The 12,500-nt window shown below is 34.1% G+C and overlaps 4 non-coding genes across 4 annotated transcripts; 2 read left to right on the forward strand and 2 right to left on the reverse strand.

Annotated features, from left to right (window-relative positions):
* Positions 1-8,498: 8,498 nt before the first annotated feature.
* On the reverse strand, positions 8,499-8,570 carry TRNAT-GGU (transfer RNA threonine (anticodon GGU)). Its single transcript has one exon. It is a non-coding gene; the product is annotated as a tRNA-Thr (tRNA).
* A 941-nt stretch (positions 8,571-9,511) lies between these two features.
* Positions 9,512-9,595, forward strand: TRNAY-GUA (transfer RNA tyrosine (anticodon GUA)). The gene has a single exon. It is a non-coding gene; the product is annotated as a tRNA-Tyr (tRNA).
* Positions 9,596-10,052: 457 nt separating this feature from the next.
* TRNAD-GUC (transfer RNA aspartic acid (anticodon GUC)) lies at positions 10,053-10,126 on the forward strand. The gene has a single exon. It is a non-coding gene; the product is annotated as a tRNA-Asp (tRNA).
* A 2,145-nt stretch (positions 10,127-12,271) lies between these two features.
* On the reverse strand, positions 12,272-12,342 carry TRNAC-GCA (transfer RNA cysteine (anticodon GCA)). Its single transcript has one exon. It is a non-coding gene; the product is annotated as a tRNA-Cys (tRNA).
* Positions 12,343-12,500: the final 158 nt, after the last annotated feature.

Below are 12,500 nucleotides of genomic sequence, written 5' to 3' on the forward strand. Positions count from 1 at the left end.
GTAGTATAAGTGATCAAGGGATAGTAACTCATATCACAGGAGGAAATTTTGCGCAGAGTTCCATTACCATTAATGGGTGGCTTCGTGATTTCTTATGGGCGCAGGCATCCCAGGTAATTCAGTCTTATGGTTCTTCATTATCTGCATATGGTCTTTTTTTCTTGGGTGCACATTTTGTATGGGCTTTTAGTTTAATGTTTCTATTCAGCGGGCGTGGTTATTGGCAAGAACTTATTGAATCCATTGTTTGGGCTCATAATAAATTAAAAGTTGCTCCTGCTACTCAGCCCAGAGCCTTGAGCATTGTACAAGGACGTGCTGTAGGAGTAACACATTACCTTCTAGGTGGAATTGCCACAACATGGGCATTCTTCTTAGCAAGAATTATTGCAGTAGGATAATAGCTAGGAGGATTTGAAAATCATTATGGCATTAAGATTTCCAAGCTTTAGTCAAGGCTTAGCTCAAGACCCCACTACTCGTCGTATTTGGTTTGGTATTGCTACCGCACATGACTTCGAAAGTCATGATGATATTACTGAGGAACGTCTTTATCAGAATATTTTTGCTTCTCATTTCGGGCAATTAGCAATCATTTTTCTGTGGACTTCCGGGAATCTCTTTCATGTAGCTTGGCAAGGTAATTTTGAGACATGGGTACAGGATCCTTTACATGTAAGACCTATTGCTCATGCAATTTGGGATCCTCATTTTGGTCAACCAGCTGTAGAAGCTTTTACTCGAGGGGGTGCTCTAGGTCCTGTTAATATAGCCTATTCTGGTGTTTATCAGTGGTGGTATACAATCGGTTTACGTACTAATGGGGATCTTTATACTGGAGCTATTTTTCTATTAATACTTTCTATTATATCTTTAATAGCAGGTTGGTTACACCTACAACCAAAATGGAAACCGAGTGTTTCGTGGTTTAAAAATGCCGAATCCCGCCTCAATCATCATTTGTCAGGACTATTCGGAGTAAGTTCCTTGGCTTGGACAGGGCATTTAGTTCATGTTGCTATTCCGGGGTCCAGGGGGGAATCCGTTCGATGGAACAATTTATTAGATATCTTGCCGCACCCCGAGGGATTAGGTCCATTTTTTACAGGTCAGTGGAATCTTTATGCTCAAAACCCAGATTCCAATAATCATATATTTGGTACCCCTCAAGGAGCAGGAACTGCTATTCTAACACTTCTCGGAGGATTTCATCCGCAAACTCAAAGTTTATGGTTAACTGATATTGCACACCATCATTTGGCTATTGCGTTTATTTTTCTAGTTGCTGGCCATATGTATAGAACTAATTTCGGGATTGGTCACAGTATTAAAGATCTTTTAGAAGCACATACTCCTCCGGGGGGTAGATTGGGGCGTGGGCATAAGGGTCTTTATGATACAATCAATAATTCAATTCATTTTCAATTAGGTCTTGCTCTAGCCTCTTTAGGGGTTATTACTTCCTTGGTAGCACAACACATGTACTCTTTACCTGCTTATGCGTTTATAGCGCAAGACTTTACTACTCAAGCTGCCTTATATACTCATCATCAATATATAGCAGGCTTCATTATGACAGGGGCTTTTGCTCATGGAGCTATCTTTTTTATTAGAGATTATAATCCAGAGCAGAATCAAGATAATGTCTTGGCAAGAATGTTAGACCATAAAGAAGCTATCATATCCCACTTAAGTTGGGCTAGCCTCTTTCTGGGGTTCCATACTCTGGGACTTTATGTCCATAACGATGTCATGCTTGCTTTTGGTACTCCGGAGAAACAAATTTTGATTGAACCTATATTTGCCCAATGGATACAATCTGCTCATGGTAAAACTTCCTATGGGTTCGATATACTTTTATCTTCAACGAACAGTCCGGCGTTCAATGCGGGACGAAGCATATGGTTGCCTGGTTGGTTAAACGCTGTAAATGAGAATAGTAATTCTCTATTCTTAACAATAGGGCCTGGAGACTTCTTGGTTCATCATGCTATTGCTCTTGGTTTACATACAACTACTTTGATTTTAGTAAAAGGTGCTTTGGATGCGCGTGGTTCTAAGTTAATGCCTGATAAAAAAGATTTTGGTTATAGTTTTCCTTGTGATGGCCCGGGACGAGGCGGAACTTGTGATATTTCCGCTTGGGACGCATTTTATTTGGCAGTTTTCTGGATGTTAAATACCATTGGATGGGTTACTTTTTATTGGCATTGGAAACACATTACACTATGGCAGGGTAATATTTCACAGTTTAATGAATCTTCTACCTATTTGATGGGATGGTTAAGAGATTATCTATGGTTGAACTCTTCACAACTTATCAATGGATATAACCCTTTTGGTATGAATAGTTTATCAGTCTGGGCATGGATGTTCTTGTTTGGACATCTTGTTTGGGCTACTGGATTTATGTTCTTAATTTCTTGGCGCGGATATTGGCAGGAATTGATTGAAACTTTGGCATGGGCTCATGAACGTACACCTTTGGCTAATTTGATTCGATGGAGAGATAAACCAGTGGCTCTTTCCATTGTGCAAGCAAGATTGGTTGGACTAGCCCACTTTTCCGTAGGTTATATATTTACTTATGCAGCCTTCTTAATTGCCTCTACATCGGGCAAATTCGGTTAATTGAATTCTTTATTATATATATCTGGCAAGAATCTCATTTCCTTCTATAGGGAAGAGAAGCCACTTATACATCTAGGATCCGACTTCTATCATTGATGCTAATAGCAAATTAACCATTATGGCAAGGAAAAGTGTTATTCAGAGGGAAAAGAAGAGACAAAAATTGGAACAGAAATATCATTTGATTCGCCGATCCTCAAAAAAAGAAATAAGCAAAGTTCCGTCGTTAAGTGAGAAATGGGAAATTCATGGAAAATTAGAATCACTACCGCGTAATAGTGCACCTATACGTCTTCATCGACGTTGTTTTTCGACCGGAAGACCGAGAGCTAATTATCGAGACTTTGGATTATCTGGACACATACTTCGGGAAATGGTTCATGCATGTTTCTTGCCGGGTGCAACAAGATCCAGTTGGTAAGGATTTCCAATTATCTTCATTTTTTTCATTTTATTATCAGCGATCATAGGAGGGTCCCTTTACCGTTATGTATAAATGGTTTATTCTATTTATATAGATATGGTAAAGGGACGCATTCCATCTTTGTTTTTGTTCATTAGTTATCAATTCTTTTCTTTATCGCGGAGTAGAGCAACTTGGTAGCTCGCAAGGCTCATAACCTTGAGGTTACGGGTTCAAATCCCGTCTCCGCAACTTTTTGAATTTGATAAAAAAACAAGGTTTCAAGAAGAAGGGCATTATACGCAGTAAATTCTATGGCATTTTTCATACTATGACTATTAAATACATAGGGCGGATAGCGGGAATCGAACCCGCGTCTTCTCCTTGGCAAAGAGAAATTTTACCATTCGACTATATCCGCGTTTTCATTGTACTTGATATGCGATTCTATTTATACAGAGATGGGCCTGATATTCTATATAGGGATATAGGGATAATGAAAAAGAAATTTAGATAATAGATATTGTCTCCCAAATAAAATATTTTCTATTACTATTCATTTTTATCAAGAATTCCCATTTCTATTATTACATTTCTATTATTATATATGGTTTTTTTCTATATATCTATATAATTGAATTGAAATTATCATTCTATCGAATATTTTGATTTACTTTTTTCTTAAAAAAGTAAGTTCCTATTAATAAAAAATTATATTTATCTATATAGAGATACAGATAGATATTCTATATTATTAAATACTAGACGACGTATAAATAGATTTATAGTATTTCATTTGAATATTCTATTCATATCATATTAATATGAATAGAATATTCAAATGAAATTCAAATTTTTATAGTTCATTTTTTCTATTTTATTTCTTTTAGTTTCACAATGTACCACCATATAAGTATAAGATATAAGATTTTTCCAATAGAAGAAGTTTACTCCCCCTTAGAATGTAATGTGTTATAGTTTTCTTTTTTTTTTTTAGGAACTGATCTATTCCCTTTATGGCTGACAATCCGAAAGAATTCTGAGGGAGGGGTCATTTCATTTTTAATCTAGAATAAAAAGAACTTCAAGAAATGAGAGAATTAAGAATACCCACTAGAAACACTAATCCAATCCATAATGATGTACCGGAAAATAGAACATTTTTGTTATTTGACCAACCTTCAGGAGAAGCAAATACAACAGGTACACTAATCAATAAAATAAATGAAATAGCAATTAATGCAAAAACAGCTAATTGGAAAGCAATAGTCATGTTTCTAATCCTCCAATTTACCAACAAAAGAACTTTACCATTTGATCCCTCAACCCCTGGATGCCTTTCTTAATATTCATTGAAAAAAAAATTTGTAAATGGAAAAACGCAGAAGGGTTTTATCATGAATTCATTGATTTTGTTTATTATCAACCCTTTTGAGGCTTGGATCGAGGATAGTTTTTTTACTTCACAAAAAGGCATGCTGGATTTTGTACCTATATACATACCGATAGAAAACTAAACCAATAAATTCACATTGAATATCTTTCCTATGGGTCGATAAAAGGGTATCAATTCAAATACTCATGGTCTACTCAGTGGAATAAAGATAAAAAAATATATATATTAGCTTTTGGAGAGATGGCTGAGTGGTTGATAGCCCCGGTCTTGAAAACCGGTATAGTTTGAAACAAAGAATTATCGAGGGTTCGAATCCCTCTCTCTCCTTTTTCTCGATGAATAGATTTGTTTATTTTCTTAGTTTCTATCGAATCTTTTTTTCGGACTGGGCTATATATCCTCAACATCCCGAAAAAAAGATTCGATAGAAACTAAGAAAATAGGAAAATAAATTCTTCTTTACGACTCGCTCTACTCAACCAAATATTTATAGTAAAAAAAAGGGATTTCTACTTCATTGGATCTCACGTCTCAATTAAGAGGAGTCATGGAAAGAACAGGTTCAAAATCGCGATCAATTCCTTTTTCAAATCCTGCGGCAGCTGCGCGAGCTCTTCCCGCGTGCCATAAATGGCCTACAAATAGAAAGAATCCTAGAACAAAATGAGAAGTAGCTAACCAACTTCTAGGAGAAACATAATTGACTGCATTAATCTCTGTAGCTACGCCACCCACGGAATTTAATGAACCTAAAGGAGCATGAGTCATATATTCCGCAGAACGACGTTCTTGCCAAGGCTGTATATCTTTTTTCAGTCTACTCAAGTCTAAACCATTAGGACCCCTTAGAGGTTCTAACCAAGGAGCACGCAAATCCCAAAAACGCATAGTTTCTCCGCCAAAAATAACTTCTCCAGTCGGGGAACGCATTAGATATTTACCTAAACCTGTAGGTCCTTGAGCAGATCCTACATTAGCCCCAAGACGTTGGTCTCTAACTAGAAAAGTAAATGCTTGAGCTTGAGAAGCTTCTGGACCAGTGGGCCCATAAAACTCACTAGGATAAGCGGTATTATTAAACCAGACAAAGCAACAAGCAATAAAACCAAAAACAGATAAAGCACCTAAACTATAAGATAAGTAAGCTTCTCCAGACCATACAAGTGCACGCCGAGCCCATGCAAAGGGTTTGGTTAAGATATGCCAGATTCCACCAAGTATACAAATGGAACCCAACCATACATGCCCTCCAATAATATCTTCCAAATCGTCCACACTAACAATCCACCCTTCGCCCCCAAAAGGCGATTTTAATAAATATCCAAATAGAATACTTGGACTAAGGGTCAAATTGGTTATTTTTCTTACATCTCCCCCCCCCGGAGCCCATGTATCATATATACCTCCAAAATAAAGAGCCTTGAATACTAGAAGAAAAGCACCTATACCTAACAAGATTAAGTGAATACCCAAAATTGTAGTCATTTTATTTCTATCTTTCCATACATAACCGAAGAACGGAAAAGATTCTTCAAGAGTCTCAGGTCCCAGAAGTGCATGATAAATACCGCCAAAGCCCAATACTGCAGAGGAAATTAAGTGAAGTACTCCAGACACAAAGTATGGAAAAGTGTCTATAACTTCCCCCCCAGGACCTACTCCCCAACCTAGAGTAGCTAGGTGGGGAAGCAAAATTAAACCTTGTTCATACATGGGCTTCTCGGGTACGAAATGAGCCACTTCAAAAAGGTTCATTGCTCCGGCCCAGAATACTATTAATCCAGCATGGGCTACATGGGCCCCTAATAGTTTACCAGATAAATTGATAAGTCGGGCATTCCCGGCCCACCAAGCGAAACCGGTAGTTTCCTGGTCACGACCAGTTAAAGCTAAAGTTCCATTAAAGAGCGTTTCCACGTGGTAGAACCTCCTCAGGGAATATAAGGTTTTCATGAGGCTGATCTTGAGCTGCCATCCACGCACGAATACCTTCGTTTAAGAGAATATTTTTTGTGTAGAAAGTCTCAAATTCAGGATCTTCCGCTGCGCGGATTTCTTGAGAAACGAAGTCATAAGCACGTAGGTTCAGGGCCAAACCGACTACCCCAAGAGCACTCATCCATAAACCAGTTACTGGTACAAATAACATAAAGAAATGTAACCAACGTTTATTGGAAAAAGCAACCCCAAAGATTTGGGACCAAAAGCGATTAGCAGTAACCATTGAATAAGTTTCTTCAGCTTGGGTTGGGTTAAAAGCACGGAATGTATTTGCGCCATCACCATCTTCAAATAAAGTATTTTCTACGGTTGCACCATGAATAGCGCATAGTAGTGCAGCGCCCAATACACCAGCAACTCCCATCATATGAAATGGGTTTAATGTCCAATTATGAAATCCTTGGAAAAAGAGGATGAATCGAAATATAGCTGCTACACCAAAACTTGGAGCAAAGAACCAACCAGACTGACCCAGTGGATAAATAAGGAATACAGAAACAAAAACAGCAATTGGACCTGAGAATGCGATTGCATTATAAGGTCGCAATTGAACAGATCGAGCAAGTTCAAATTGACGTAACATGAAACCTATTAATCCGAAAGCACCGTGGAGAGCAACAAAAGTCCACAGACCGCCTAACTGACACCAACGGGTAAAATCTCCCTGTGCTTCAGGACCCCACAGTAACAACAAAGAGTGTGCTAAACTATTAGCGGGAGTGGAAACTGCAGCGGTTAAGAAGTTGCAGCCTTCTAAATAAGAACTTGCCAAGCCGTGAGTATACCATGAAGTTACAAAGGTCGTACCTGTAAACCAACCCCCCAAGGCGAAATAGGCGCAAGGAAAGAGTAATAGACCGGACCAACCCACAAAAACGAAACGGTCCCTCCGCAACCAGTCATCCATAATATCAAATAAATCATTTTCATCTTTGGTAAATTTACCAAGAGCTATAGTCATAGCGATCCTCCTATTCAACTACTTCAACCATTTCCCAACACCTCATAGAGCATTTTCAGAGATGGGACGGACCTTGATCATTTATCTCTATTCATTTCTCTCTCTATATATATATAGAATATATAAGTATACTTTCCCTTGTTTTCTAATCGGTTTCGAATAAAAAATCATTTATGGGTCTATTGATATCTAGGGCAAATCCATGAACTCGATGTGGTTATTCCTTATCTATTCTTAAAAATCTTCCAAGTCATCAATCATAAAATCTGCTATGACTCCAAAATCCGATAGAAATTTTTTTTTCAGAACTGTTCAAGAAACAAATGATCCCCTGTTTCACTTCTTATACCTAGCGGATCTTCAGACATATTTCTCTCCTTTCATCAAAGAAACTTATTCTTGAAGTTTGGTTGTGAATTGACTTCTATTTTGTCTAGGAAACTACTGTAGGATCATAGGTTTTCTAAATTTCTATTTCATTTACAGTTTTTTCTTTAGTATTTCATTTTTTTTTATAAATACTATAATAAAAAGAAAAAACTGTAAATGAAAGTTTTTGTCTCATATATATGAATTGCTGGAAAAATATCGTACACATCGATATGAAAAGAAACTATTTGATATGTGAAGACATAATTTAATGTATTTTTCTATTATTTCTATAAGATTCTATCTAATCTTATAGAAATAATAGAAATTTATGGAAAAAAATATGTTTCATTTTAATTTTAAAAAAACTTGTTTGGTGGAACTTGAAATTCGTATTAAGGCCCTTCTGAGTAAAGAAAAGGCATAACCTTTTTTCTTAGTTCAGAAACAAGAAGATTTCATTGGAAATATTCAGAGATTCTTAGGGAGTCTAAACGAAAAAAGTCTTAAAAAGAAAAAAAATTGTTCGAATTGAATCTTTATCAAATTTGAATATCAGAATAGTAGATATAAATATAATTCAACGGGTTAGGTCCACTTACTTTTTTTTATTTTTCCATTATTGAATTTTACACTTTTTCTTTTTTATTACAAATAGAAACTTTTTCAAAATATCAAGAATCTTTTTATTCTTCCTTCAAATAGAAAGACTATTGCTTTTGAAAAAAAAAGTAAAAAGCCCCTTATCGGATTTGAACCGATGACTTACGCCTTACCATGGCGTTACTCTACCACTGAGTTAAAAGGGCCCTTTTTCTTTCTTTCAATTTCTAAATAAGGAACTAGCATGACTAGTACATATATTTGTTACTGTGTATACTTATTCTATAAATTTATATAAATTATTTCTATAAATTTATATAAATTATATAAATTAAATGATATAAATGGGATTAGAATACATGTACATCAATATCTATTATTTGTATAATGACTCATCAAAGAACAAAAAATTGGATTTACCTAGTGAATAGAATATAGTTAAAAAAAAGAATTGATTAAGATTGGATTTGATCCATATCAAATATATTATTTCAAAATGGATTCTTGAAGTCATTCTAATCATAACACTAAATTCTTTTTATTGATACATAAATGTACTCACAAAATAAAATATTTCATCGAAACATTGATAAAATCGAATCATTGATAAAATGGATTCAATATGTTCTGTCCCTAAACCAAATTTTTATTTTTTTATTGAAAAATTCTATTTTCCAAAGTTTTTTTTCTTAGTATTAGATATAAATCTACCTATCGAATCTTAGTATTAGTAATAAATGATAGAAATGAAGTTTTAACCTCTCGTCCTTTGCAACAAACGAATCATTCCTGTGAAGAATTTTCTCTTTATTGGAACATTACTTCTTTTTTTTTCTTATTATGACTGGAATAAAAAAATTTAGAAATATAAATGATTAATAAAAAATTTCTATGGAATTATGAAAGAACGAAAAATATTTTTTTTTATCGAATCATATCATTATATTGACAATTGCAAAAAACTGTTCATACTATGAACGTAGTATAATGGCGGTCGGGCAAGTATGCCCCCATCGTCTAGTGGTTCAGGACATCTCTCTTTCAAGGAGGCAGCGGGGATTCGACTTCCCCTGGGGGTAGGGTGTTACGAAAGGAAGTTGATCAAAAATTTTCAATAAAAACTGAAATGTATTCTTCCTATTGTGCTGGGTCGATGCCCGAGCGGTTAATGGGGACGGACTGTAAATTCGTTGGCAATATGTCTACGCTGGTTCAAATCCAGCTCGGCCCAAGAATTTGCCGATCCACTATGAAATTCTATAACCCATTTATAGTTCTCTGGAAATGACTGATGTGCTATGATACGGAAGAATCAAAATATTAAACATATCTAAGGTTATTTCTTTTTTTTCTGTATTCCATATTTCTTTCCACAAATTCAAAATCTTGTTAATAATCGGTATTCATGTCAAGATCTGTAAGTAGAAAATATAAGGAAAAATTGAAAAAAAAAATATTTTTTTTTCATTGATTCAATTTTCAATCGATTTGTTAATAGAATAAGAATAAGAAACGGATTACGAGTAATTTGTGTCGATCTCACTAAAGTGGATATCGATATACATATCAATATATAAAAAAATGCGCTTTTTTCATTTACAACAAAAAGGTTCGAATCCGAAATAGAAAAAGAAAAGGTTTGACAGAAACGGTCCGTAAAAATATTTATACAGTACACCCCTTTCCCTGGGATTGTAGTTCAATTGGTCAGAGCACCGCCCTGTCAAGGCGGAAGCTGCGGGTTCGAGCCCCGTCAATCCCGTTGGATATAAATCCAAAAAAATAAAAAATAAATTCCTTTTTTGTGTATTTGTAGGGAATCAAATTGATAAACAAAATTTTATTTGGGGCCCCCCCCTGCTTTTTCATTTGTTTCGCCGAAAAAGGAAGGAAAGGGATTTTGGACTTTCATCAAGAATAAATGTTTTTTTGTTTTATTTAGTATGGATAAAAGATCTTCCTATGTTATACTATTTCATGAGTTGATTTGATAGCTCAGATTTTGTGATTCATGATATTGATCCGATTTGATATCATTGAAATCCAATTTATACCATTGTTGAAAGATTGAACATTTCTATGGGATTAAATCCCGAATTTTTTTTTTAGAAATTTAAGAGAAATAGAACATAATAAAGATTATGGAAGTAAATATTCTCGCATTTATTGCTACTGCACTGTTTATTCTAGTTCCTACTGCTTTTTTACTTATAATTTATGTAAAAACGGTAAGTAAAAGTGACTAATTTCACTGAAATATGATTTCTTCATTTTTATGAATGATTTAAAAAAATGATCGTACAATCAGCGTAATCCAGATAGTAGAAATCAATTTGATTTCTACTATCTGAGAATTGCGTCCAATTTTTTTTTTCAGATTCTTTTTACAAACAATTCCGGTATCTTAGGAAAAAAAGGGGGTAAAAAAACAGGAATGGTTATTACACGGTCCGCCATTTTCCATATATATATATATCTATATAACCAGGTTAAGCGTCAGTTCATCGAAATAGAAATTTTAAGAAAAATTTGATTGGAATAGGAATCCATTTCTTCTTCTTTTTGATTCCCTTGTTTTTCTCAAAATAGGAATATGGGAATAATGAAAATATTTGTTTGATTGAAAGAGTATTTTCAATTCCTATAAGATACATAGAATACATTACACTACTAAAATATAATAGAATCAAGATAGATTTTCTATTTGAACTCAATTAATTAGTATTAGTTTAAATGAAATATTTTCATTCAATAGTTTCGAAATTCAAAAATTCAGGTAGAAATCAACAAGGTTACTTGGATCCCTTAACTCAATTTTTAGTATCCCTATAGCCCACTTCTTCCCCATACTACGAGGGAAAGGGAAAATGAAAAAACTACCATTAAAGCAGCCCAAGCAATACTTACTATATCCATGTAAATTTTGTCTCCTATCTCTATAAATATGAAGGAACTATTTCATTATTTTTTCAAATTTTTTATTCTATTCTTTTTTTTGTATTATTCGCTAAAAATACTATACTATAATAGTGGAATTGCTATTACAGAGTCAAAAAAAGGATTCTGGGCTAACATCATTCACGAAAAACAAGAATTCATTCTATTTATTAGTTATTAGAACATCTAAAAAGTTTTTTTTGATTATTTTTAGTAAAATCATAAAACATTAAACATAAAAAAATTATAGGAAGTTATAAGTCAATGAATGTTACTACCAGGTGGGAATATTAAGATTTCTCTTTTATCATTTCCTTAAGGATTTCATAAAAAAAGAATCAAGACAGATTCATTTGCATACTTATACTCTTCTTTCTATTTGAAATAGTCCCTTAAATGTCTCCCAATTCGTTCTCTAAAATAATTAAAAAAACTTTTTTTCTTTTCTATTCGATTTTAGAATCAAAACTTTTTAATTTTATTAGAATATAGAATATGAAAATCTAAAGAATACTTTTTTTGAATATTACGAAAGCGAATTAGCTAAATTAAAGCTATTAAATAGAATTGATCTAAATAAATAATATTGATAAAATGTGGAAGCACTCATAAACTTTAAATTAGTCTGTATAGAAGGTTTTTCTTCTGCCTTTTCTCTACCTAAAAATGGACTTTCCTATCCGACTTATTCTTAATCCAATCTAATAAAAGACCCAGTCAGGAGACAGACACTACAATAGTTGTGTAGTGAACGAACTATCATTTCTAAATTTATGGATTCCTTTTCACTACTAGAATCTTTCCTTGAATTCGAGACAAAAATATTTACAACATTTTTTAAGCTACTGATGCTTATAATTTCGAATCAAACGCAATTCTCAAGACTCCTTTTCCCTCGCTTGCTTCTGTTGGAAAAAAAGTTTTCTAAAAAAACGTAATATAATCTTTCATTTACAGTTTCTTATCGATCAGGCGACACCCGGATTTGAACTGGGGAAAAAGGATTTGCAGTCCCCCGCCTTACCACTCGGCCATGCCGCCAATAAAAATATAGATATGAAGTTTTTGAGAATACTCCCCCCTTTTCTTTCTATTGAAAAATTGAAAAACAATCTTGAGACAAATCGCAACCGTTAACTATTCTTTTATGAATTATTCTTGAATATTTGAATAGAAATTTTTTTTTCTTAATGAGATCA

This window comes from Vigna unguiculata, unplaced genomic scaffold (assembly GCF_037176805.1).
Source record: "Vigna unguiculata cultivar grain cowpea cultivar isolate G323 ecotype 2 unplaced genomic scaffold, ASM3717680v1 ptg000398l, whole genome shotgun sequence".
Taxonomy (NCBI): domain Eukaryota; kingdom Viridiplantae; phylum Streptophyta; class Magnoliopsida; order Fabales; family Fabaceae; genus Vigna; species Vigna unguiculata.